The sequence below is a fragment of the Entelurus aequoreus genome, linkage group LG14 (assembly GCF_033978785.1).
Source record: "Entelurus aequoreus isolate RoL-2023_Sb linkage group LG14, RoL_Eaeq_v1.1, whole genome shotgun sequence".
Classification (NCBI taxonomy): Eukaryota; Metazoa; Chordata; class Actinopteri; order Syngnathiformes; family Syngnathidae; genus Entelurus; species Entelurus aequoreus.
Window position 1 is genome coordinate 14771769 of NC_084744.1, and position 27989 is coordinate 14799757.

General features: G+C 38.3%; 1 long non-coding RNA gene across 1 annotated transcript in view; it reads left to right on the plus strand.

Annotated features, from left to right (window-relative positions):
- Positions 1 to 5854: 5854 nt before the first annotated feature.
- LOC133664425 (uncharacterized) overlaps positions 5855 to 27989 on the plus strand; it is a 34643-nt gene continuing 12508 nt past the window's right edge. Inside the window, exons 1-2 of the long non-coding RNA XR_009828581.1 lie at positions 5855 to 5954; positions 7409 to 7450. This is a non-coding gene — a long non-coding RNA (uncharacterized LOC133664425). The remainder of the gene's footprint in view (positions 5955 to 7408; positions 7451 to 27989) is intronic.

Consider the following 27989-nt stretch of genomic DNA (forward strand, 5'->3'; position numbering starts at 1 on the left):
TGACCCAGTCTTCTGTCCAAGTGTTGTATACTGGCATGTTGTGGTGTTTGCCATTCCAATGGTGCGTGGAGGTAAGATGAGTTTTAATATCAATCACAAGGCAGATATTGGTAATATTGGTAAACGCACGTGTAGCTGGAGGCAGAAAATGTGGCTCTTGGGATAGCATGAAAAACGTAGAATTGTAAGCTATCATTGACAGTCGCATGTAGCGAACAACGGACCAGCGAGGAGCACCAGGTGACTCGCATTTAAAGCTCTCTGATTAGCAATCAGAGGCACGTGGGTCTCGACATTACTAATCAGAGGCAGGTGCGTACAATCAAGGCTCCTAGCAACTAAACGTAACCAAGGAGCCCTGAAAACAGAAACTAAATCACAAACATAGAACTAGAGGCTAACCTAAGGAATCATTAGAACAAAAACAAGAGAGTACATGGCACAATTATAAATGTTTCCAAAATGTACCTCGAACAAAAAGCAGCTGCCTCGTGGACAAGTAAGTACTGATTTTAAATTATGGTTTTTTTCATTATTGAATCTTCTGACCAGCGTGAGAAAGCTACTGGTATTTTTTTCTTTTCTTTGAGGAAGCAGCCAAATTGGACAGAAGACTGGAACCATGGTGACGGTTTCCGGGACAACAGTATGCCACACGGTTAGCAACACTGCTAGACATTTACGTCATAATATGACGGCTATTTTTAAAAGACATCAAACTGTATTTTATATGGCTGCCGTTATTTTTAGTTTAACCTGTTTGTTGCTGTCATGTTTTTTAGTGACTTTGAAGAAGTTTTAGATCATAGTTTCATTAACTTTTCTGCTGTTTTTGTGTGTGTTAAAAGTGTGCTTTTGTCATAGATTGCTTGTTTTCTGTCTTCCAAAAACACATTTTATGTATTAGTTGTCATTACATTTAAAAGCAAATATATCATATCAGAGGCGGACTTACCTATGTCATGGCTGTCTTGAGTTTGAAATAATTTCTACAACTCTTATTTTTTTGTGATAGAGTGATTGGAACACATACTTGTTGGTTCCAAAAAAAACATTCAGGGAGTTTTTTTTGTTAATGAATTTATTATGGTTCTACTGAAAATGTGACCAAATCTTCTGGGTCAAAAGTATACATCTTGCAATGTTAATATTTGCTTACATGTCCCTTGGCAAGTTTCACTGCAATAAGGCGCTTTTGGTAGCCATCCACAAGCTTCTGGTTGAATTTTTGACCACTCCTCTTGACAAAATTGGTGCAGTTCAGCTAAATGTGTTGGTTTTCTGACATGGACTTGTTTCTTCAGCATTGTCCACACGTTTAAGTCAGGACTTTGGGAAGGCCATTCTAAATTAATTCTAGCCTGATTTAGCCATTCCTTTACCACTTTTTTAGTGTGTTTGGGGTCATTGTCCTGTTGTAACACCCAACTGCGCCCAAGACCCAACCTCTGGGCTTTTTCATTGTCCCATTTACTCTCTGTAAAGCACCAGTTCCATTGGCAGCAAAACAGGCCCAGAGCATGATACTTCCACCACCATGCTTGACGGTAGGTATGGTGTTCCTGAGATTAAAGGCCTCACCTTTTTCTCCTCCAAACATATTGCTGGGTATTGTGGCCAAACAGCTCAATTTTTGTTAATCTGACATCACATGGACAAAGATAAGACCTTCTGGGGGAAAGTTATATGGTCAGATGAAACAAAAATGTGTCTTTAACAATTTTGACAAAATAATAGTATGAGAAATGACACAATATGTTACTGCATACGTCAGCAGATTAAATTAGGAGCCTTTGTTTGTTTACTTACTACTAAAAGACAAGTTGTCTTGTATGTTCACTATTTTATTTAAGGACAAACTTGCAATAAAAAACATGTTTAATGTACCATAAGATTTTTTGTTAAAATAAAGCCAATAACACAATTTTTCGTGGTCCCCTTTATTTAGAAAAGTATTGAAAAGTACCGCAAAGTATCAAAATAATTTTGGTACCGGTACCAAAACATTGGTATGGGGACAACAATAGCTCATAGACTGGGAGGGGTCAGAACTAGTCGAGATGCTGGCCCCAAAACCCCAACTATTAATACTGTAACAAGAAGAATGTCCATTGAATAGAATTTTGTGGACCCCTTTATATAGAAAAGTATCAAAATAAGTTGGTACCCGTACCGGTACCAAAATATTGGTATCGGGACAACACACATTTATTTATATACACTACCATTCAAAAGTTTGGGGTCCTTCAAAAATAAGGACAAGCACTGTACTTTTCAATGAAGATAACTTTAATCTAGTCTTAACTTTAAAGAAATACACTCTATACATTGCTAAAGTGGTAAATGACTTTTCTAGCTGCAAATGTGTGGTTTTTGGTGCAATATCTACATAGGTGTATAGAGGCCCATTTCCAGCAACTATCACTCCAGTGTTCTAATGGTACAATGTGTTTGCTCATTGGCTCAGAAGGCTAATTGATGATTAGAAAACCCTTGTGCAATCATGTTCACACATCTGAAAACAGTTTAGCTCGTTACAGAAGCTACAAAACTGACCTTCCTTTGAGCAGATTGAGTTTCTGGAGCATCACATTTGTGGGGTCAATTAAACGCTCAAAATGGCCAGAAAAAGAGAACTTTCATCTGAAATTCGACAGTCTATTGTTGATCTTAGAAATGAAGGCTATTCCACAAAATTGTTTGGGTGACCCCAAACTTTTGAACGGTAGTGTATATATATATATATATATGAATATGTAGACAGCCTTTATAAGATAATAATTGGCTGAACAGCATACCAAGCCACAAACTAGTATTCATGCAAGATACTGACTGTGTTGAATTTCTCCCGCATTATACCAAAGCATTGTTTAATAATGTGCACTGTGACCCCTGTGAAATGAGTTCTCAGGAATGTGAAAGGCATACATAGTGTATGCACCTAAAGTGAAAGCAACTGAGTCCGTTTTTGGATGGGGAATAAATGATTGACATTCTCTTTTCTCCACCGCTTTTATTGGGTTGTCTGAGGGTGGAAACGGATCGTGAATCAGAAGTGACAACATTGTTTTTTCCTCATGGTTGCCAGGCACAAACGTTGAGATGTGCACGCATCTGTCATCAGCCCACATCTGAAAGTGTGTTCACTAACCTGTTAAGACTCCATTTTTGCCATGAGAAAAATCAAGTAAAAAAAATGGCAATATTAAATGCGAGAAAATGAATAGCATGCAATTATAGTACCACATAGAAATGTTCAAAGATGTACTTAATGGATACATGCATTGTCAAGTTCAGTGCTTTTAATTAGGGTTGTAGAAAGAGTTATGACAACTGCTGTGTTGAGATATACACAGCAAAAATAACCAAACGCATAAAACGAACAGTTGGAAAGATTCTCGCTTCGTCTGCATAAAAATATGTTTAAATAAATAAACAATGTGTTAGAATATTATAGGATATATACACTTCATTCCACACATTTGCCTTGAACTTCATTAGACTTCAATTGAAGTACACACACACGTCATTTGCGGCCTTTTCTCTGCCTGCCCTAAAGTCAATAATCCAAAATGTATTGACTTTGGACTGACTCGCGACTGCACGACACCAAGGCCGCGGAACAGAGACACGCGGCAAGCTTACACACACACACATGCATCCACAAAAAATATACGCCAAACACACATACCCCACCCCCCTCCAACGCCCTTGACGCGAATCCCTTAGGGGTGATGGACGTATGGGCAGCGCCTGAAGAGCTGCAGCCTGCCACCGTGGCCCCCACACCCTCCCCTCTGTTGCTAGTCTCGAGATGTACCTTGTAATATGTATATGTACTTTGCTATGGAGGTTTTTTCCCACTCCAGACTGGGGGGCCCAGTCTAGATTGTATTTTTTTACTCATCCTTCCCCAGCGTTGACCTTTTTCCCATCTTTTACGGGACGCCTTGTGGCGACCCATCAGCGTTCCGGCTCTGTAACCCTGTACACTGTTTGTTTGTCTAATCTTGAACGGGTTTGTGCTGAAAACAAAGTTTTGTTGTACTTGTGCAATGACAATAAAGACCTACCTACCTACCTGCCTGCTGTCACTATGTATTGTTTTGGAGACTGTGGATAATGCATATGTTTAAGAGCTATTTCTTTATTCATAATCATGTTTGAATCAGCTCATATTTTTTTCCTTAATTTTACTCTGTATACTAGTTTCTCTTTGTCTTCAGATTGCCTATTTAGACAGGGTCGTAAACCATCAGGAATGTGAACACAACCCCCAAGTCTCTCTTCTTATCAGAGTTGAGAGGAGGGGGGGGGGGGAGATGGGGGCTTTCTTTGTGTGAAAAGAGTTGCTTTTTCCTGTGGAATTCCAGATCAACTTGGGCTGCGCATTCGTATGTGTTGTTCGAGGCTGGTCTCTATTCTCAAATATTTGACAATTTATTACAAAATACCTATACTGTGCTGGGTGGTACCTCTGAGTCAGTTTATATGTCATCTGAGGAACTTGGGACTGACCAGCGTTTTACATCCCACTTGGAGGAACATCTGGTCAAACGCAACAATTCATTGATGTGTGTTTTGCTATGGCTAATCCATTAAAAAGAATAATGTCTACAAACGTGTACCCCCAAGAAACCTCAAACTGTCTTCAATAGCTAAATAATTGTACAAAGGTCAAAGTCTTGAAAAAGAGAAACTAACCACAGATATTAATATTTTAATTTAATATAATAATTTTAATTAGCTACTCATTCTTTTGATTAAAAAGTATTATTTTCGATAGCTTTGGACTCGCCGCCACCGTCGTAGACCTTGGACAATGGATTCATTGACCTAATGGACTTATCTGCCCTTTTCCTAGTGAAGAATTCTTCATCGGACTTACCCAAAAGAAGTACGGTTGAGAGTGTCCTTACCAGCTCAATCCCGGTCTGGTATGGAAACTGCACTGCTAAGGACAGGAAGACACTCCAGCGAGTGATTGAAACTGCTCAGTACATAGGAGCAGCCTTCCCCTCACTACCGGACATGTACTCTACCAGGGCCACCAGGAGAGCACACAACATCATAAAGGACAGTACACAACCCCAGCACAGTCTCTTCAGCCTCCTACCATCAGGCAGACGATACAGGAGCCTGAAATCCAGGACTACGAGACTGGCAAACAGTTTCTACCCACAGGCCATCAGGCTTGTGAATGCTAACTTGTGAATGCTAGCTTCCCCCCTCCCCCATTTTACTTTTATCTTTTTGAACAAAAGACACTACCATGACCACGCCCGAACTGTGAACCATCACTGTAGACACTTTTCACCTTTGATCACTAAAGACACTTTTAACTGCTGTTGTGACCCAAGGTCACCTCCATATTTATACTGTTGACTGTCAATCAGAATGTGCAATAATGTAATGTTACTTACTGTGCCTTGTATATACATTTTTATTTTTATTTTTATTTTAGCTAAGTACCGTGTGACTTGTTGAAGGGTGGACTAGCAAAGTAAGATTTTCATTGTACGGCAAACTGTCTGTTTAACTGTGCATATGACAATAAACAATCTTGAATCTTGAATCTTTTGACAGAAACTTGTTCGTGGAGACGCCCGCTTTTAATGCTTATGCACGCACTCGACAGACTTTTGCGGGAGTGAGACCAACGCTGTAACATTTACCTGTGATCTGTTTTTTATAAATGCTTGTGAAATCTTCCAGAAGACCAGACTTCTGACTCGTCAACAAAACAACGCGAATAGGAGCTGTAACACATGTAAGGAATATAAAAAGTATTTGTTCTAAATGTAATTATTATTATTATTATTTTTCAGTTCCTTGCTGTTTCACATCTGACAACGGCCTATTTTAGTCCGGAGGTTGAGTCTTGGGCGCAGTTGCGTGTTCCAACAGGACGATGACCCCAAACACACGTCAAAAGTGTCCTGAAGAATTTGGAGGTAATCTTCCTTTTTCATTGTCCCATTTACTCTCTGTAAAGCACCAGTTCCATTGGCAGCAAAACAGGCCCAGAGCATAATACTGCCATCACCATGCTTGACAGTAGGCCTGGTGTTCCTGGGATTAAAGGCCTTACCTATTCTCCCCCAAACATATTGCTGGGTATTGTGGCCAAACAGCTAAATTTTTGTTTCATCTGACATCACATAAGACCTTCTGGAGGAAAGTTATGTTATGTGGAACTGGTGAACAGTGAAACTTGCCAAGGGACATGTAACCAAATATTAACATTGCTGTATGTATACTTTTGACCCAGCAGATTTGGTCACATTTTCAGTAGACCCATAATAAATTCATAAAAGAACCAAAATTCATGAATGTTTTTGTGACCAACAAGTATGTGCTCCAATCCACAAAAAAAAAGAGTTGTACAAGTTATTGGAAATTCAAGACAGCCATGACATTATGTTCTTTACAAGTGTATGTCAACTTTTGACCACGACTGTATTTTAAGGGGAAGCATCGCTCCTCTTGCAGTCTTAGACCATCATCACTGTCCCAAGCAGGTCTCCAAAGTGAACAGCCTCTGGCATGTCGGCAAGTCAGATCCGTAACTTCGGGACATGATTGGCTCCGAGCGGGCGGGGTGCAAAGTGGGTCTGGGTGCGTGCCACTGTTGGAAGAGCCGCTGCCTGCTCCCACCAGCCACCAAAACCACAGTGCGTGTGATGTGGCCACGCTGGGGGCCACGCCTCGGTCTTACCGTCAACACCGGCCCATTCTCGTGAAATTGTCACTTTACATAAAATTGCTACTTTATTTTCATGATGTTAAGACCATATTCAAGTAGTTCTTTGGCTTTAATATTTTAAGGTTTTAAAATGTAATGGCTTTTTAAGGCACCAAGGGCAGCAAAATATGCCACTTAAATGAACATTGTAAATGCTAACTTCTCTATTAATTAATTTATACATGTTTCTATTTTAATTCATCTTTTTTTAGCACTGCATAATGTTTTTATTATGGTACAGTGTTTTTTTTATTTTTTTTATGTAACATTATTGTATCACAAACACTAGTGCTCAAACAACAGGAGCGTCCAGCCAAGTCGAACACTAATGATGCAGGGGGATGCGAGGTTGCTATGGCAACAGCCGTGATGCTATTCTCCTGATTGCTAGCCAGTCGAGTCAGCTCTTATTTTAAATTCAAATTCAAACGTATTGTCTTGGAGTGAGTGTATTCTGACCCAGTGCATTTCAAACCAAGCACTACACGGATTAGACTCACACCCGTATCTCTCTCTCTCTCACACACACACACACAGACACACACAGACACACACAGACACACACATCTGCATGCATGTAGACACATTGACAGGTCATACAGAGCATCAGTGATTAGACCCAAATGGACTGACAGCATCTGTTTGTGATGCCATCTGCTGCAGGCTGACATTGTCTCCAGTGAACAGACTGAAGGAACATGTCAGGTGAGTGTTGCGTAACACGGCTGCTGCTTTGGGCACAAACATGCACGCTCACTTCTTTGTCCTATAAAAATAGTCTCGGAAGCCGCATCTTACTTACTTCTTGATATATACCCTCTTATTTTTTCTCAGCCGATTAGCTATGGTAATTGGATCCAGTGACTGATGCAGCATTTGTCTCTTTTTCATTATGTAGTTTATATTCATTGCACATTTCAAATCACATTTTGTCAGTCATTAACTTGCAAATAATCGTGATTAATCGCAGACAGATATGTTGTTGTTTTTTTATCTTTAATAAGTATGCCTTAGACCAGGGTAGTCAAACTCGTTTTCATTGAGGGGCCACATCGCAGTTAGGGTTGCCCTCAAAGGGCTGCATTTAACAATGAGTAATATATGAATAAACATGTATATATATAATGCATTATCAATACATATTTTTACATGAGCCGCAAACAAAAAAAATATTAAAATTTTACTTTAAAAACTGGCAGCTCAGTCACCAGAATTTTACAGTAAAAGCAGTGGTTTTTTTACAGCACATAAAAAATTTTAATAAATAAAATGGAATGGAAAAACAATACCACTGTTTTAAGCGGTAAAATTCAAGCAACAGAGCTGCTAGTTTTTGTTTTTTTTATCGTAAAATCTTGTTGTTTTAATGTTTTTTGTTTTTGTTTTTTTTGTGTTTACTGTATATGGAAAAAACAGTACCAACGTTGATTTAACGGTAAAAAAAAACCTCAGTCGGCACAATTCAACCGTAAAATCTATTGTCAATTTTACAGTCTACAATTTGATTGATAATTTGTTTTGAAATTAAAGTCAAGCAGATATTTAAGTACATTTATAATAAATACTTTATTTATCTTTATTTATAAAGATAAATACATGACAAAGCCCATTCAACAGTTTAGTAATGTAACGCTTTTTAAAAAAAAAAAAAAAAAAAAGGGAGACAAAGCCCATTCAACAGTTTAGTAACGTAACGCTTTTTAAAAAAAAACAAAAAAATAAATAAAAATCCTTGACCGTGATTTTCATCACCAGGGCACGCCTTTGAGGTGACAAATTGGGAGTAAAAGATTGATGCTTTGCAACTTGAGGTGCAGGGAATATACTGTGTAAGCACTTTCAAGTGTGTTGCATGCATTTCGGGGAAGGAGGACAACATTCTCTCACCAGCAGCAGCAGAGTTCCACTATCTAGTCAGATAGTGCTGACGCCACCTTAATCACTCGTCTTGAGAACTGTGTGGGCATTAAGGGCGCCGCCCTCAACTGGTTCCGGTCGTACCTAACCGACAGGAGTTTTTGTGTAAAAATAGACAGTTTTATGTCTTCCACAGCTCCTTTACCACATGGGGTTCCCCAGGGCTCAATCCTTGCCCCAATCTTATTTGCGCTTTACCTTCTCCCCCTTGGTTCTATATTTAGGAAGTACGATATTGCATTTCATTTTTATGCCGATGATTGCCAGATTTATTTTCCCGTGGCACAAAATAACACGGTTCAACGTCTTATTGACATCGACATCAAAGCCTGGCTTTCAGCTAACTTCCTGAGCCTAAATGAAGACAAAACAGAAGTTATGTTGTTCGGTCCAAGTCGCTCTCCCTCCCCCAACGTTGACCTCGGCACTCTGACCCCGTATCTCAGCGACTGTGTCACAAACCTGGGGGTAAAGTTCGACTCAGATTTTAAATTCGAAAAACAAATCAGCAGCGTCGTTCAAAAAAGCTTTTATCAATTACGCCAAATAGCGAAAGTGAAACCGCTTCTATCAGGACATGATCTCGAGAAATTAATCCACGCCTTTATCTCGACTCGTCTTGACTACTGCAATGCCCTGTATGTAGGCATTAGCCAGGCCTCCCTCGCCCGCCTGCAGCTCGTGCAGAACTCTGCTGCTCGTCTGCTAACACAGACCGGCAGACGTGAGCACATCACCCCTATATTAGCGTCCCTTCACTGGCTCCCTGTGCGTTACCAAATCAATTTTAAACTCCTTTTATTTGTTTTTAAATGTCTAAACAACCTCGCGCCAACATATCTCTCCGACCTCCTTCAGCCTTACTGGCCCACCCGATCCCTAAGCTCAGCCGATCAGCTGCTACTGACGGTCCGAGACACAAGGCTGAAGCTTAGAGGTGACAGAGCTTTCGCCGTTGCTGCTCCCAAGCTCTGGAACGACCTACCTCTTAGTGTTAGACAAGCCTCCTCTCTTCCTGTTTTTAAATCTCTCTTAAAAACATACTTTTATTCCATGGCTTTTAACACTGAGTGATATCCATCCTGCAATGGCGCCCCATAGTACACCTGCTGTGAACCTGTTTTTATGTTTTATTTATTTTATTTATTTTATTTATTTAATTTATTTATTTATTTATTTATTTATTTATTTTTTATTGTGTTCTGTGTGTGTTGTGTTGTGTTTGCTCGGTTCTCGTATTATCTTTTAACCTGCCCATTGTACCGCACTTTGGCTACCCCTGTGGTAAATTTTAAATGTGCTTTATAAATAAAGTTGATTTGATTTGATTTGATTTATTTTAACAAAAAATATTTTTTGGAAAACATGATAATAGAATATTTAGATTTTGATAATATTGAATTTGAAAAGATATGCAATTGTATGCAGTACGTGATTTTAATGTCAAAAGGGAAAGAACACATTTATTTAGTAAGAAAAGATTCAGCATTTTATTAACGCATATTATTTCCAGGCTTTCGCGGGCCACATAAAATAATGCGGCGGGCCAGTTTTGGCCCCCGGGCCTTGAGTTTGACACCTATGCCTTTAGATTGATATTTTTAAAATTTTAATACTATCAACATGGGACTAAAAAAATTTGCTTTCTTTAAACATTCTGATTTGTTAAACATCTCAACACAAAATGGCCACAAACACTCTTTTACAGACATGCACAGACACACTGTCTCTCATACGAACAAACTCACTCTCTCACTTAGGGCTGGGCGATAAAACGATACCAATATATCGTTGTGTTGACAATCCTTTTCTGCCTTGATAGCTGAGGGGATTGAAATCAGAGGAAGGCTACATTTGAAAAAAAAAAAATGTGTACATTATATATTTTTTTCTCCTGTTCCTTATTTTAGATAGGTTATAAACATTTGTATAATTATCGATATCGAGGGATATAAACTAGAGATGCTTTAAAATGTAGTATCGGAAATTATCGGTATCGTTTTTTTTATTATCGGCATCGGTTTTTTTTTTTTTTTTTATTTATTTATTTTTCCTCAGTCTTCATGACATGCGACTGGTTTGATTTTATTTTATTAATCAGTCCCAGCATCGGGGCTGTTGCCACCCATTTGGCAATTGCTGTGGAAAATAGGGATGTACAGATCGATCGGCCAACGATCAGTATCAGCCCATTTTCGTACATGAGCGTCGTTGCCAATTGATGCCCTTCAATGCCGATTATCACGTTAAGCGCACATCATGAAAATAACAGTGTCGTTGAAGGAAATTAGCGTTAACTCGTTATTATCTGGTTAAGTTTGACGGCCCTAATTAGAGTAAGTACAGAATAGCGATATAAACACATTCTCCTGATGTTGCTATAGGACTCCTTTTCTTTCTGGGGGCATGGTATCGTTAGCCTCTCGTTTGGCATTTGAACAGCCTGGTGGGTGGAATTGTCCCACATAGCTGTATTTTCATTGGTTCATTTGGCAGGACGTACTTCTGTAGATCTACGCTGCTTGAAGCGTCTCCCAGAAAGATACAATTGTATTTCATAATCAGTCAATCCAGGTTTATCTATATAGCCCTTAATCACAGGAGCCTTGAGGGGCTGCACGAACCACAATGACATCACTGATCTGAACCCACATCGGGGCAGGGAAAAAACTCCAAACCCAAAATGGGAAAAAACAGAAACCTTTGATGTACTTGGATGTGTTTGGTGCCCCAAAACCACTTACTTGTATTTGTTGTATCTTCTTTTGAAAGTTGCATTCATCTATTACTCTTTTTGGTCTTGATGCACTCCATGTTGTAGCATAAGTCCTTAATTGTAATGGAAATGGAAGATTTTATAATAATATTAAGTGAATAAACTACTTTCAGGGGCAAAGTTTTATCCATTATAACACTTTTGAACGCCTTAATGAATGGAGGGGGTACTGGAAGGTGTTTGCAAAGCACTACTGTGGTATTGCATAATGTAAAAATATTGATTTATCAGGTCAATAATGTGGTAAAGTAAGTTCCATTTTTGGTTCTATGGCAGGGGTGTCAAACTCATTTTAGATCGGGGGCCACATGGAGAAAAATCTACTCCCAAGTGGGCCGGACTGGCATGATAACTTAAAAACAAAGACAACTTCAGATTGTTTTTTTTTGTTTAAAAATAGAACAAGCACATTCTGAAAATGTACAAATCATGATGTTGTTGGGGTTTTTTTTACACTTACATGTTGCGGTTAATAGTACTCTATCTTTATTTGTCGTTATTTATATTTTCTGAATAAATTTTGTGATAATGTTCATCAGTCAACTCATTGGTGTTAATTTTCAATCTATCAAGATAAAAAAATTATATCAAAATAAAATTAGAGTATGTTATTTATGTAGTTTGATCATTTCCCTCGACTGATGCATTAACATCATGTGGTTTATTTTGTACATATGTAGCATAATCTACAAAGATACAAAGAATTGCTATTGTGACATCTAGTGGACACATTTAGAACAGCAGTTTCTTTCATGCAAAGTTTCAGGTACATTTTTATACTTAACAAACTCATCCCCCGGGCCAGATAAAACCTGTTCGCGGGCTTGATCCGGCCATTGGGCCGTATGTATGACACCCCTATTCTATGGTCATCATCACACTTTTCCTTATCCATGTATCCTTCTGTGGCTGCAAAACGAAAAACAATAGCAGAATTGTGGATAGGGCTGCAATGGTTAATCGATTAATTCCTTTAGAATAAGATTGGGCTGTCAACCTTAAAGTGTTAATTCATGTGATTCGTAAAAATAAATGATAGCGTTACCAAACATGAATGATGATTAATCACTTCCAGAAGACGCCCACATTTGTTACAAAGACTGAGATCACGATGAGAGGCGGCCAATTTTACTTCAAAACACAACTTTGGATGAAACTAAGGCAGCTTGTTGGTATTGCAGCGACAAACGTTTTAAAGCATCTTAAAGCGAAACACGTATTTGAGGGTGGCGCTGACAGTATGGTCAAACCTCTTAGCGACTTCTTTTGTACACAACTACTAGCGACAAATATAATGACTTTTCCCGGTGATATTGGAAACTTTTTTGTGTCTAGGACGGGTGCTGCTGGTCAGCTGGTGCTGCTGCGCCGATAGCTACGTGCTATCATGAATGCTGGCTATATGGACAAGAAGTAGAGGAGTATGCTACGCTGGCAAAGTTTACTGATTCAACGTTGTCAACAAAAGTAGCACAGTTAAGTTAAACATATGTCTTTGACCAAGTCCTGCAGAAGATGTCATTCATATCAGCACTGCTGATCTGACATACACTATATTGCCAAAAGTATTTGGCCACCCATCCAAATGATCAGAATCAGGTGTGCTAATCACTTGGCCCGGCCACAGGTGTATAAAATCAAGCACTTAGGCATGGAGACTGTTTCTACAAACATTTGTGAAAGAATGGGCCGCTCTCAGTGATTTCCAGCGTGGAACTGTCATAGGATGCCACCTGTGCAACAAATCCAGTCGTGAAATTTCCTCACTCCTAAATATTCCAAACTCAACTGTCTGCTTTTTTACAAGAAAAATGGAAGAGTTTGAGAACAACAGCAACTCAGCCACCAAGTGGTAGGCCACGTAAACTGACAGAGAGTGGTCAGCGGATGCTGAAGCGCATAGTGCAAAGACTTTCTGCACAGTCAGTTGCTACAGAGCTCCAAACTTCATGTGACCTTCCAATTAGCCCACGTACAGTACGCAGAGAGCTTCGTGGAATGGGTTTCCATGGCCGAGCAGCTGCATTTAAGCCATACATCACCAAGTCCAATGCAAAGTGTCGGATGCAGTGGTGTAAAGCATGTCGCTACTGGACTCTAGAGACACCTTCTCTGGAGTGATGAATCGCGCATTTCCATCTGGCAATCTGATGGACGAGTCTGGGTGGAGGAGGAATTATGGTGGGGTTGTTTTTCAGGAGGTTGTGATTGGCCCCTTAGTTCCAGTGAAAGGAAGTTTGAATGCTCCAGGATACCAAAACATTTTGGACAATTCCATGTTCCCAACCTTGCGGGAACAGTTTGGAGCGGGCCCCTTCCTCTTCCAACATGAAGCAAGGTCCATAAAGACATGCATGACCAAGTCTGGTGTGGATGAACTTGACTGGCCTGCACAGAGTCTTGACCTGAACCCGATAGAACACCTTTGGGATGAATTAGAACGGAGACTGAGAGCCAGGCCTTCTCCACCAACATCAGTGTGTGACCTCACCAATGCACTTTTGGAAGAATGGTCGACAATTCCTATAAACACACTCCGCAACCTTGCGGACAGCCTTCCCAGAAGAGGTGAAGCTGTAAAAGCTGCACGAGGTGGACCGACATCATATTGAACCCTACGGGTTAGGAATGGAATGGCACTTCAAGTTTATATGTGAGTCAAGGCAGGTGGCCAAATACTTTTGGCAATATAGTGTATCTTGAAGAGGCACAATTACAGCAAGGATAAACCAACTGTACTACACAAACAAGAGCATCAACTTGCAACTACAGACTGAATGTGGATGTATTTTACTTCCTGGAGACAGTTGGACATCTGTAAGTCATCACAACGAGCTGGGGTCACATTGCACCAAAACAAGAGATCAGCATTGTCATCTGAACAAGGTAAACACACTTGTTTGTTTCAACAACTACTTAAACTAAAGAAGAGTAAATGGTGCACACTGTTAAGTTGTTTATGAGTGTGTTTACTACATTACCGATTAGTAACTTTACCTTGTTTGCAAAAGTATTGCAAACTGCAAATGCTTTCAAAATGTGCACTTCATTTTGATTTTACTCATTTTAAACAAATCAATGACTTGCATTCAGTAAAACATTTAAAAACGCTCTTGTATGACATTCTGACTACTAAATTGCTTTTGTACCCAAATATTGGGGTATTTCCTCCAGCAAATTGTATTAATGCAAGCATATAATAACCAGTGATTAATCATGATTAATCTGATTTGAAAAACTAATCACTCGAAAAAAAGCTTTGATTTATATTCTGTTGCTTTGATTGCTTGAGTGTAACTAATATAAATTAATAAAATTCAAACCACACGGCAAAGCTCGGAACTTTAAGGATGCGAACATGGTTTCCGGCCGGCCACTATAATAGAGCGAACATGAGAGCGGTGGTGTGTGTGGCTGGCGGCAAACAGCAGATAGTTTTTTTTAGGGGAGGAGAATTTTTAGTAGAGCACACATGTTAAAAGTTTCAAGTTTAATTTTCAATGTTGTTGATTTGCATGTATTAAAGGAAAGTCATGGGTAGCAGAAAAATGTTGGTGTAGTTCAAGTAGTTTCTCCAAAATATACATTAAGGCTAAAAAGTGTGGTTTATCTGATTACTCGATTAATTGTTCTAATCGGTAGTTGACTGGATTACTAAAATAATCGATAGCTGCAGCCCTAATTGTGGAGATGCTCAATGTGACATCATGCGAGTTTTGAGACACCTTTTTCCAGAGAACCTTGATTGAACTCCCAATTGTACGACTTTTGATACATACAGGTTTCAAGATGTTATCCTTCCAAGCCATTAAAGGCACTTCCTCCCTTATCTTCTTCCCTGAGTGGCCAGTTTGTCTGTTTCCCGCCGTTCTGTCTGCATTGATATCATGGTAAAAACAATTATGTTAAGAGAAACCACACAGAGAGCTGCAAGGTGCAGAAAATTGGTCTCTCCGGATTCAAAGTTCAGCTTTATGGCTATATGTTCACTTAGGGGACCCTTCGTACGGACTTATAGTACGTGTTTAAAATGCTGAACTTTTGTTCTACATGATACGGATGTGCAGTATCGTGTGTGTTTTTAGGCTAACCTTGGTTTAATTTGAATGTCATTGCTCAGTCTCACAAACGGTCAGATACGAGAACTTCACGGGATTTGCACGAAATCTTGAACATTTCTCACGTCATAACTTCCATGTATGGCATCTTGCTTGATTCAGAGGGATGTAAGAATTGTGTTCACTCATCAATGGGAAAATGTTTGTTTTGTTTTTTTCCGGGTGAGCTAAAGACCTGGGGCCGTACTTATCAAGCTTCTTAGAGTGCCATTTTACACTTAAGTCCTGAGAATTTGCGAAATTTAGTCCTACTCTCAAACTTAAGAATAAAAGCTTTTTATCAACGTTCTTAAGTCTAAGAATCACTCCTACTCTCCACGATATTTAAGAGACCTTCAGAGGTGTCTTAAGTGGTTAGGAGTTGCCAGCAGGGGATGGCACTGAGGCGAGAGAGACGTGCGCGAACATTCAGGGAGCGGAACGTTGTTCTGGATTTGTTTGATGACGAGCAGCTGATCAAACGGTATCGTTTAGACAGAGCGGGTATTATTTTTGTCACAGATTTAATACTTTTCGATTCCATGTTGATTTCTGCATGTGGCTGCAGTGGGCTAGTATATATAGAGCCACCCACACCAGTTTCAAATTAGTTGCCTAATTAATGAATTGGAAAGAAAATGTTATGACAGTAGCGTATGTGTATGGCCGTGAGGTGAGTGACGTCAGTGAGTGTGTGGGCGAGAAAAGAGAAGAGAGGGAGCGGTAGCGTGAGTGCCGGCGGGGACTAGTTTGTTTTGTATTATTTTGTAGTTTATTGTCAAAATATACACTCCCATTGTCCACTTAAATATTTCCAAGATATTTCTTTATTCTTAGACAACGGATTCCCTTCCGTGATTGGTCATTTCTATGGACACAGAAATGACGTCACCTAAAATTCCATTTACGGCACATAGTAATGTCGTAATTCAGCTCTGAGTGTGACACTTAAGATTCAGTCCTACACTTCGCTGAAAGTGTGAGTAAGACGCTTGATAACTAACTTTTAAGTGCAGCTTTCAGCGAATAATTTATTTACTCTTCAGTCAACTCTTAGCAGACTTCTTAGGAGTAATTCTGAGAAGCTTGATAAGTACGGCCCCTGGCTTACAGTCACGGCTGTTTTATGAACAAAGCACGGTTCGACGCTGCGTTATCTTAATCAATTCATCCAATTATATCCACTGTTAACTTTGTTGACTAATATATTTATCCGTTCGATTTCATCAATTACTTTTTTTACCCTACCAAAAACGACACAAAACGTAACTGTCAAAGAAAATGCACGTTGATAAGCTGTGACGGAATGATTAACACTTTTGTCAATGTCACAAAAATGTTGACAAAAACGATATCCACTCCTGCGTAATTTTGTCGTGTCTTATCAATATATCCGACTCAGCTTTTTTAGCTGTGCACGGAATAGTGGGTGCGACGGGTGAGTTACAGAAGCGATCCAATCAGATCTTGGGATCCGGCCAAGAGGAGAAGAGTGCAGATTTGCCTTGTACTATACACAACCTTGACATGTATGAAATATAGGATTGCCAGTGTTGGGTTAGTTACTGAAAACCAGTAACTAGTTACAGTTACTAGTTACTTTATTTCAAAAGTAACTCAGTTACTAACTCAGTTACTAACACCAAAAAGTAATGCGTTACTGGGAAAAGTCACTAATTAGTTACTTTTTTTTTCTTCTTCTTTTTTTTTTTAAAGCTCCCATTATTGCCCTTTTAGCCTTCATTTCAGTACTGTTATTGCACTGGAGAATAATACAATCTGTTGATCAACTTGACATGCATTTGCATCTCTGAACTCTGTTAACCAATGTGGTCTACATACAACACACAAAGACACAGATATGTTTCAAAGGGCCAATTTATTTCAGGCCAGAACAAATTGACAAAACTATTTTAAATAGCTGCAACATAACATACATAAGTAACAAACAGCATAATTTTTTTTAATTTTTTTTTACAGCATAACAACAACATAGCTGTAAACCTGGCTTCACCTAAGGAAGGCACACGTGACATACACAAAGCCTAACCAGGCAGATTTGAATTGTTGTTTTGGGCAGTAGACGGGATCTTTGATCCAAGACACAACTTAAATTTAACTAAAATGTTATTTTCTTTGCGCTCGACAAAAAAAAAAAAGTGAGAATATCTCCATGTTAAGACACTCGACTGCGGCTCCATTGTTAGTAAACACAGACACAGACACAGACACACCCACACCCAGACACACACAGAGCACGCTTCCGGCTTGTGACAGAAGAAGATTCAAAAGGACGACACTTCAGCGCTCCAATAAAACACACTCAGATCTTCTGTTTCTAGCCGATACTACATAAAAAATAACGTAAAATAACGCAGTAACGCATCATGTAGTAACGGTAACTACCGTATTTTTCGGACTATAAGTCGCTCCGGTGTATACGTCGCACCGGCCGAAAATGCACAATAAAGAAGGAAAAAAACATATATAAGTCGCACTGGAGTATAAGTCGCATTTTTGGGGGAAATTTATTTGATAAAATCCAACACCAAGAATAGACATTTGAAAGGCAATTTAAAATAAATAAAGAATAGTGAACAACAGGCTGAATAAGTGTACGTTATATGACGCATAAATAACTAACTGAGAACGTGCCTGGTATGTTAACGTAACATATTATGGTAAGAGTCATTCAAATAACTATAACATATAGAACATGCTATACGTTTACCAAACAATCTGTCACTCCCGATCGCTAAATCCCATGAAATCTTGCCATTTTAGTTCAGCCCTTTTCAGTTTTTATAAGTTACCGCCAATGTTGATGTGATCCATTTTAATAGGTACGGCATATAGCAGATAGCATACTATGACCCACAATGCACTTCTGCCATGACCCTCCCCCGCCAAATTCTTATTGGTTGACGTGTGAGTGACGATTGCTGACGTGTGTGTGACGATTGCTGCCATTTGCTTCGTCTCTTACGCGAATGAGATAAATAATATTATTTGATATTTTACGGTAATGTGTTAATAATTTCCCACATAAATCGCTCCGGAGTACATGTGGAACCCACGGCCAAACTATAAAAAAAACTGTGATTTATAATCCGAAAAGTACGGTACTGAATATAAAAAATAACGCGTTAGATTACTAGTTACCGCCGAAACTAACGGCGTTACACTAACGCGTTTGTAACGCGTTAGTCCCAACACTGCAACGATAAATCATTTTGTTTCATTACCTGGTATTAGGCTATCAGTTTTTTAACTTATAAATGATGTTTTCAAATGTATTAACTTAGTTTGTATCTACTTATTTATTGATGATGTCCGTCCATTACCTGACCGCTTCTATGTTAGCTACCTCTCTTTGTTTATAATGTATATTTTCTGCTGGATCTACTCTCTATTTTATGCTGCCCTTTTTTCGCTGCAGCTGTTACATATACTGTAATGGGGCGGTATAGCTCTGTTGGTAGAGTGGCCATGCTAGCAACTTGAGGGTTCCAGGTTCGATCCCCACTTCCGCCATCCTAGTCACTGCTGTTGTGTCCTTGGGCAAGACACTTTACCCACACTGGTTTAAATGTAACTTAGATATTGGGTTTCACTATGTAAAAGCGCTTTGAGTCACTAGAGAAAAGCGCTATATAAATATAATTCACTTCATTTCATATTGTACATGGTAAGTGTTATATATTGTATATATTATATAAAAATATAATATGATATATATCAGTATATATCATATACTGCAGGGGTGTCCAAAGTGCGGCCCGCAGGTAATTTTTTAACGGCCCCACGGCACATTATAAAAATACGATGAAAAAAAAAAAAAAAAAACATAAAAAGTGGTAAAAAATATTCCACTTTGAGATATTTTGGGAGAAAAATGTTGCATATTTTTTGGTTGCCATTTAAAAAACTAAGCTTTTTAAAGAAGGGCCTAAAACGAACAAACAAAAAACATAAACAACAATAAAACTTATAATTGACGGATAGATCTGAAGTAAATCTTGAGACTATTGTGTTAAAAGTTAAAAAAAAATGTTGGATTTATTTTTTTAAACTTTACTGAGCAGTACCCTTTTGGATCCCCAATAATTTTAGTGGGACTTTTTTTTTTTTAAGTGTCAATGCTCAAAAAAGTAATGAATTAAAATCAATGTTGTTATGAGTTATTGACCTTTTTAAGACTCCAATTATTATATAATCTCAAATATTCCACTTTAAAATTTTATTGGGGGAAAATATTGCATATTTGGTGTTTTTTTCCATAAAAAAACACGGTTTTCCTTGACAAAAATGGCATACAACTTAAATCTTTAAAAGCGTTATATTGACAGATAGACCTAATGTTGATCTAGAGATTTAAACCTTGAATAATAATAATAATAATAATACTAAATAATGACACATTTGTAATATTTTTTTGACCAAAACCTTTTGGGGTCCCCGGGATCAAGTCTGAGTGGAGGCCTAAATCTATCTTTTTTATACATATATTGTATTGGTTTTTAAAATAAAAATATCAAAATGGCCCCCGCTTGCTTTGATTTTTCAGTGTGCGGCCCTCAGTGGAAAAAGTTTGGACACCCCTGATATACTGTATATATAATATGTAAATATTACATATATGTTATATTTTATATTGCTACTATGGTACATTTTTAGTCTACTTTATACCTGCATTATCCTTTCCATCCTTACACTTTCCATCCTTTGTAACTGAGCTACTGTGTGGAACAATTTCCCTTGTGGATCATTAAAGTTTGTCTAAGTCTATGATCTCATGTTAAAAGTGCAATTGCAATGTTTTGATTGATTGATTGAGACTTTTATTAGTAGGTTGCACAGTGAAGTACATATTCCGTACAAAAGAGGGTGTTAGTTTAGGGTTGTAGCTGCCTGGAGGTGAACTTTTATTGCGGTTTTGAAGGAGGATAGAGATGCCCTTTCTTTTATACCTGTTGGGAGCGCATTCCACATTGATGTGGCATAGAAAGAGAATGAGTTAAGATTGTTGATGATTGCATTTATAACAAAAAGGGATGTAAATCATCAGAAAAATCGTTGAGATTTACTATCTTTCCTAAAATATGCAATGAGACAGATTACTCAATTAAATTATTCAATCAATAGCGGCAGCCCTGATGAAGTATGAATAAAATAAGTACGTATGAAATGAGCAAATTAGGCCTTTTTAAATGAAACCGTGATTTTGATAAAAGAGGTGGAAAAATCTACGTTATTTTTATATTAATTGCAATTTTTTTCCCAAAGCATTATGATTAATTATGTAGCCCGCTCCACTGTGTTGTGACTCGCTAGACAGAACAATGCTGTGACTGATACGACCATGAAATATCCCAACTACTGCCGTTTCAACACACAAATAAAAGGGGGGGTTAACGTTCGCTTTATTGTGTATAGTACAGGGACTCCATTATAGTGTGAACCCAGTGACACACCTAAGGGACCTCTGCCTCCCATGTAATCAACACAAATGGCCTTGGGGAATGTTTCTGCCACATAACTGTAATATCACACCATTACGAGCGTGTGAGTAAACATCATATTTGGGAATAAAGAAATAATGTCATACATTGTCGTCGTTTGGTTTTAGAGATTTTCATAATGCATGGGCAGCTTGGATGTACAGGAAGTGATTTGAATCCATACATTTACGTTACAAGACCCGGTCTAATGTGGTGAATTCAAGTTTATCTGACAAAAAAAAAACCCATCTATTTCTATTCGAAATAAATTATAGTGGAAGCTTCTTGATTTGAATCAAATTGCCGTAGGACTTACTTTTTTTTTTTTTTTGAATGGACATGGTCATTAAGCAACGTAATTATGCATCATTAGTGTTTCCGTCGTGCACGGATTATTACTTAGGGTTGAAGGATTGCTGCTGTCATGCATGCCAATCTTCATAGCTTCAAACTTGAACACATTCTACAATTTAATAAAATAAGGTATGCTTCCAATGGAGTTAGTTTTATGGTTGTCAGGATTATATTATATATATAGCAAAGCCAATTAAATTAAACAAAATCTAAACTAATTAAAGTATGACTTAATGTAAACATTTCCCAACTACAACGTGAACTAATTTAATTGAACCTGTTTATCTATATATTTTATGGCCATCTAGATGCGGTGGGCAGGATCTGATTGGTTGAAATGCAATGCAAGCCACGCCCACAGTGAGGTTTCACTATGCTTCCGTGCTACAGCATCATGAAATAAAATATATATAAAATAAATGAGTAAATATGTAATCACATTATGAATAAAAACTAATAAATACCAAATAAATAGATTTAATACAATTATTTCAGATACTTCACAAAGGCACACACACGGCTGTATGATAAAATGAACGAATGAAGAGTGTCGTCTGGAAAACGTCTCAAAAGTCTTAGGCTTAGAGGCTTAGGGAGATTTATTGCCATTTGTACAGGTACCATATGTCAGAAATGTTGGTGCGTTTCTCTTTGAGTCAAGCTTTACGAGAACACTTTAAAGATCAAATAAATGTCTCATTACAGTACATAGTTCCAGATTGATGAGGCTTTTTTTGTTTCAGCAGGAGTAATGAAGAGAAAAGCACTTTGATGGGTGTTGTTTCCTTGTTTGTAAACCAGGCATGTGGTTCCGAGAATACTGTAGTACAGATTCAGTCTTCCACAATGAGCAGGGAGAGACGAAGCACTAATAACCATCAGCTAATATTAGTTCAGGTAATTTACTTTATTAGTTTTCAGCGCGAGGGGGAACGTACATTTGCAGCACGGCTTTATAGGTAGGCAATTCAACATATTGTAGCATATGATTGCTTTTGGTTAAGATGCGTGCATATCAACTGGTGCACAACTGGAAACCATGAGACATTTTTTTCTGTTTGGTTGTACAATCTACATGTTGATGCAAAGGTTTTAGGAAAAACACTGTGAGTAAAGTCCCATCTTTATTCGAGCGTGAAAAGAAAACACTCAATTTGCTGTAGTTAGCATGTGAAGAGTAGGAACCTTTGTCCCTTGAAGTAAAGTCTGAGTTGGGCTGCAACGATTATTGTTTAAATTGATTAGAAACAGCTTTATTTTATAATTTGTTGCATCCATTAATCGTTTAATGAGTGCAAATAATACAAATTAGAGATGTCCGATAATGGCTTTTTTGCCGATATTCCGATATTGTCCAACTCTTAATTACCGATTCCGATATTAACCGATACCGATATATACAGTCGTGGAATTAACACATTATTATGCCTAATTTGTTGTGATGCCCCGCTGGCTGCATTTAACAATGTATGGGGGGTTGAGGTTGCGGGGGGGGGGGGGGGGAGTTGGAGGTAGCGTTGGATGTATATTGTAGCGTCCCGGAAGAGTTAGTGCTGCAAGGGGTTCTGGGTATTTGTTCTGTTGTGTTTATGTTGTGTTACGGTGCGGATGTTCTCCCAAAATGTGTTTGTCATTCTTGTTTGGTGTGGCGCATATTTGTAACAGTGTTAAAGTTGTTTATACGGTCACCCTCAGTGTGACCTGTATGGCTGTTGACCAAGTATGCTTTGCATTCACTTGTGTGTGTAAAAAGCCGTAGATATTATGTGACTGGGCCGGCACGCAAAGGCAGTGCCTTTAAGGTTTATTGGCGCTCTGTACTTCTCCCTACGTCCGTGTACACAGCGGAGTTTTAAAAAATCAAAAATATTACTTTTCGAAACCGATACTGATCATTTTGAAACCGATACCGATAATTTCCGATATTACATTTTAAAGCATTTATCGGCCGATAATATTGGCAGTCGGATATTATCGGACATCTCTAATAAAAATGTATTATTTTGGACTTACTGGATTGCGGAACTTTAAATACGCAGGCTTAGTTTCAGCCACCACTGCAATGGAGCGCACATTAGAGCCGTGGTGTGTTGGTGCCATAATCTGAGTGGCGGCAAACAGCGGAGAGTTTTTAAAATTTTTATTATTTATTGCACACACTAGGGCTGGGCGATATGGATGAAAGAGTATATCTCGATATAATTTTACTTAAACTCGAGATTCGATATATATCTGGATATATTTTTCGGTGAAAGTATACATATAAAGATATTCATTTTTGAGCGATATTCAGTGAAATTGAAGTGAATGACAACTGTACTCTAAACAGTCAGTTGCACTTTTATTAACCCAGTTAGTCAAGATTGGTGTTAACAGTACAGAAAATAAACTGTTTAAGTAGCACAGAATTACGTAACATAAATAAAAAAGACAAATATTATTTCTACGTGAAATAAATAGCATAGCTGTGCAAATAATACAAAATACATCAAACTCATTAAAAAAAATACATTTCAGGCAGGCACTTTGTCCGCCCTATCTTGCCTCTGATTGGCCAGTCCCTAACCAATCGTGACTCATCATAGTAAACAGCCAACCAATCATGGATGTTCTTATACGTGCAAGCACGTCTTGGAAGGAGGAAGGGGAGGGGTTTAGTAGCCCATGGAGAACAAGGAACACAACAAATAAGCGGCGTTTGGTCATTTTAACGTAAAATAAATGTTATCGATATTACGATATTTTCTTAATTCATATCTTGTTTAAAAACGTATCGATATATCTTACAAACTTGATGTATCGCCCATCCCTAGCACACATGTTAAACATGCAATTTCAATGTTGATAATGTGCAATAAAAAAAATTTTTAAAGCAAAAAAAAACTATTTTCCCTAAAATATGTTGAAGTTGTAAAGTGTGATTTGTCCGATTAATCGAACAAACTAATCAATAGACTAATACTAACTTGATAGCTGCAGCCCTAGTCTGAGTATTGTATCATTTTTACATCATAAAAGTAACAGTAGTTAACTTATTTTTACACTTGTATGACTGCTATTAATGTTAAAATTAAACTGTCTACACCCTGACGGTAATTTAGATCAAACTTTTACCAAGTTTTGAACAAATGACGTGCATTCAAGCACAACATTTAAAAAATGTTTCCTGTATGATGTTCTGACAATATAATTGCATTTGTGTCCAATATCGGCCTCCTTTTTAAAGTTAATTCAACTGTTGCATGCAAATAATTTACTGTGTTTAATCACGATTATTTTAAATGCATAAGTGTGATTAAGCTGTAATTGCAGCGCATTCAAGCGATCGCAACTGTTTGGTTTGTTTTAGAAGACATGAATTGATTAACGTGGACCCCGACTTAAACGAGTTGAAAAATGTATTCGGGTGTTACCATTTAGTGGTCAATTGTACGGAATATGTACTGTACTGTGCAATCTACTAATAAAAGTTTCAATCAATCAAAGAACGTTTCGCCTCTCTTCCGAGTAGGCTTCATCAATTCATGCTCATAGACTTAGATTGTTTCTATGCTTCAGAGCAGTTTCTTTTCTTACTATGATAGAGCAAAACCACACCCACCTGGCGTTGGAGTATAAATATTTGGGGGTTTTGCACCAGCCGCTAGACTAGATCCGACCAATTTAAATCTAAGACTAGATCTGACCAATCTAAGTCTAAGGCTAGATCTGACCAATCTAAGTCTAAGGCTAGATCTGACCAATCTAAGTTTAAGGCTAGATCTGACCAATCTAAATCTAAGGCTAGATCTGACCAATCTAAGTCCAAGACTAGATCTGACCAATCTACACTACCGTTCAAAAGTTTGGGGTCACATTGAAATGTCCTTATTTTTGAAGTAAAAGCACTGTACTTTTCAATGAAGATAACTTTAAACTAATCTTAACTTTAAAGAAATACACTCTATACATTGCTAATGTGGTAAATGACTATTCTAGCTGCAAATGTCTGGTTTTTAGTGCAATATCTACATAGGTGTATAGAGGCCCATTTCCAGCAACTATCACTCCAGTGTTCTAATGGTACAATGTGTTTGCTCATTGGCTCAGAAGGCTAATTGATGATTAGAAACCCCTTGTGCAATCATGTTCACACATCTGAAAACAGTTTAGCTCGTTACAGAAGCTACAAAACTGACCTTCCTTTGAGCAGATTGAGTTTCTGGAGCATCACATTTGTGGGGTCAATTAAACGCTCAAAATGGCCAGAAAAAGAGAACTTTCATCTGAAACTCGACAGTCTATTCTTGTTCTTAGAAATGAAGGCTATTTCACAAAATTGTTTGGGTGACCCCAAACTTTTGAACGGTAGTGTATGTCTAAGACTAGATCTGAGCAATCTATGTCTAAGACTAGATCTGACCAATCTATATCTAAGACTATATCTGACTAATCTAAGTCAAAGACTAGATTTGACCAATCAAAGACTAAGACTAAATCTGACCAATCTAAGTTTAAGACTAGATCTGACCCATCTATGTCTAAGACTAGATCTGACCAATCTAAGTCTAAGACTAGATCTGACCAATCTAAGTCTAAGACTAGATCTGACCAATCTATGTCTAAGACTACACCTGACCAACCTATGTCTAAGACTAGACCTGGCCAATATAAGCCTAAGACTAAATCTGGCCAATCTAAATCTAAGACTACATCTGGCCAATCTAAGTCTAAGACTATATCTGACCAATCGAAGTCTCTGAGCATGAAATGATTAAGCCTACTCGGATGAACGGGCAAAATGTCTTCTAAGACAAACCAAACAGTCCAGTTGTGATCGATTGAATGCCCTGATATCACAATGACCTGGATGAATGAAAACATTCATAGACATGCAATTAATCTGATTAAAAATGTTGACTTGACACCATTTAATGTTACTTTTTTGCCCCTAAACCTTTTGTTTTCTTTACTTAAATCATGCTCCTCATGGAATAATTATCTTTAAAAAATTGTTTTATCTCATTAAACATTTTTTAAAACCTATAAAGGAAAAACTCTATGAGAATGCACACCCTCCAGATAAACTGTAAGAATATTTTGGGAACATTTGAATTTAAATTCATCTTTTACATTCCCTTCGATGTTAATCCCCACAGAGCCAATAAAGTCCGCCATAAAACCATGCACTGCTATAAAATTGAATGGAGATCAGCTCCTGCACTTTTCTACTGAAGTGTCTGTAAATTTATGGGGTCATGTAAATGACTTGTTGCCCTTATAAACCTGCACGTAAAATATATTAGGTTGAATAGCAAATGTGGTATTCGGACCCCTCTGCAAACCACTTCCATACAAATGATCTGACTTGGTTGGCTTTAAAACTCAAGTTCAACATTCACATTTTAATCGGTAGAACATTATTATGCTTGCATCTGACTTAACTGCCAGTGCAGGTTGCCACTAGCAACAGCACCCTCGCGAGGACCACCAGAATAAAATGGCAGAACCCAGACAGAAACATACCTCATATCGTGTCGTTTCTCTTATCTTTACTCCCTTAAGTCAACAGAAGCGGTGGTAAAGCGTAACGTTTTTTTTAATTTATAATGCAAAGGAAATCTAATGCAGGGGACTATGGCAGCGGATGTTCTGAATTTGGGAGTAGACGTCCTGCTTAGGTTTGGCTCAATAACCCAAATGGACTTTCTTTCCTATAATATAGAGTGGTGGCTGCTCTTTGATGTCCTGATATTGATAAATTACTGCCATTACTACTGATCACAAGAGTGTTGCATTTTAGTATTTTTAGCTGAGACACAATGCATCCATCTATAGTGCTCGCATCTCACTGAGGTCCCTGTCAGTCTTAAAGCAGGATTATTATTGCCACATTCTTAAAACTGGGTGAGAAGGTTTGGTCTAAGCCCTGGAAATAGAGGAATCTAGAACTTTTACACCACGACGAGCTTTACGGTATTCCCTCTGTTACAGCTAATGTTGCCAACTCTTCGGTAAGAAAAGTAGCTATTAGCTATTGGTTACTATGACGCCATCATCTCATTTGCATAATGAATTGCAATGGATGCTGTAGGAGAGCGGACTAAGACTTTGTTTACACTAAGGTTATCCAGGGTCAATCACACCTAATAATACCTGGGATTTATATAGCGCTTTTCTAAGTACCCAAAGTCGCTTTACATGTAGAACCCATCATTCATTCACACCTGGTGGTGGTAAGCTACTTTCATAGCCAAAGCTGCCCTGGGGTAGCTTGACGGAAGCGTGGCTGAAATTTGCCCCAACGGCCCCTCCGACCACCACCTATCATTCATCATTCAACCTAACCTTATCCGTGTCCACACACAACAATGCCACCGTTTAAGACCCCCACTCCGTCCGCCGGCAATTTGGCAACACTGGTTACAGCTCTGACACTACCTCAAATAGTGGAAAATTGTCGGGCTTATAGACAACAGCTAGGAGAAATAACGCTGAAAAAAAAGCAGCAAAGGAGCTTGTGCATTTCGATCTAAAAACAAACTTGTTTTTAAACCCTTTCTGCAAACATTCAGGCAAAATCACTCATCCATCCATCCATTTTCTACCACTTGTCCCTT